We start from the raw sequence: 1,329 nt of genomic DNA on the forward strand, positions 1-1,329 counted from the left end.
TCTAAATAGTTGTGAATAATAGTTATTGGCATGAAGCTGGTGGTGATTACATTTCAGTTTTGGCTGTTATAGCATACTTATTTTCTGGGAGATTCTGTGAAATGTGTATTCGCTTAACACTGTATCCAAAAAGGGATTATCTGATTGAAATCCAGAGTCGGGTTTTTTCCTTTTTAGTATACATAGAAGGGCTGAGTAGAGTTAATGTACTGAATAGGAGTTGCCATAGCTAGCTAGAACTAAACAATCTTTGGTGCAGGTGAGTAGGAAATCCTATCTGCAAGGCTTGTTACGAGACCCTGAGTCAAGTAAGATCTATGCTTTTGAATGCTTCTTTGAACTAACTCTTCTTTTTAAGGAGTTACATTGTGAAAACAAATTCAGAGCCTGAGATAAATTTTGGAAATAGGAAACAGAGGTGAACAAAGTAACTAGACAGTTTTCTTAATTGCAAAAGCTCAGTGGAAGAGAACAGGAGGTTCAGCCACCCTCCTTTCAGAGAGATGGAGTTGCAGCTCTCAGCCCTTCTATGGGAAATGACCTATCTGGCTCTAGACCTTTCTAGACTGTTCTCTGCCCTTTCTATCTGAGTCATAGTAGTGAAAAAGGAAGATTGCTAAGCAAACAAATAAGGAAAGCAATCAGGGAGCCTAAAAATGGACTGTATGTAAGTTTTGCAGATGTTGCTTATCATGGTATATCCCCTGGGACTGGGTTCTGTGCTCATCTGAAATGCTGTAATTCTTGGTTTCCTAGCTTGGTTTTTCTTCTAGCAGAAATTCCTGAAAAAAGGTGAATATATTTCTAGGCCTCATTGTGATGAAGTTACTCTGCTGAACAAAACTGGGCTAGAAATTATTCCAGGTCCACTGGTTTAAACACAGTCCAAATATCTGAAATGGGAAGGCCCTTCCAATAAGTAATATCCTCAACTCAGTTCTGAGTGGTCACCTTATTGTTGGTTGAAAGGCAGGCACAGCACAGAGGGGCATGCATTCTCAAAAGTAGCAAATCAGGTAATTGGGACAAAATAAGCTATACCTGAAGGTGATGGTTAGATTTAGATACCTATAAATTAAACACTTGCATCAGTGTATTACCTATATGTTTTCACTCAGGCATGTTCTCAAGTATTTCACTGAATCATTTGTGGCTTCAAGGGTGATACTTTCTGTACTTAGCATTTCAAATTTGCTGTGGTTTTTTGTTTGTTTTTTCCTTTTCTCACCCAGAATGGAAGCATTTTGGTTTCTCCCTCTAAGTTAAAATAGTCTACCTCTAAACTGTTGTGAAGTATTAGTGCAGTAACGTTCAAATTAAAAAAAAAAA

General features: G+C 37.9%; 1 protein-coding gene across 1 annotated transcript in view; it reads left to right on the forward strand.

Annotated features, from left to right (window-relative positions):
* Positions 1 to 1,329, forward strand: part of THBS2 (thrombospondin 2) — a 36,394-nt gene that overhangs the window by 15,027 nt on the left and 20,038 nt on the right. The gene's annotated exons all lie outside the window — the stretch shown is intronic.

This window comes from Meleagris gallopavo, chromosome 2 (assembly GCF_000146605.3).
Source record: "Meleagris gallopavo isolate NT-WF06-2002-E0010 breed Aviagen turkey brand Nicholas breeding stock chromosome 2, Turkey_5.1, whole genome shotgun sequence".
NCBI lineage: Eukaryota > Metazoa > Chordata > Aves > Galliformes > Phasianidae > Meleagris > Meleagris gallopavo.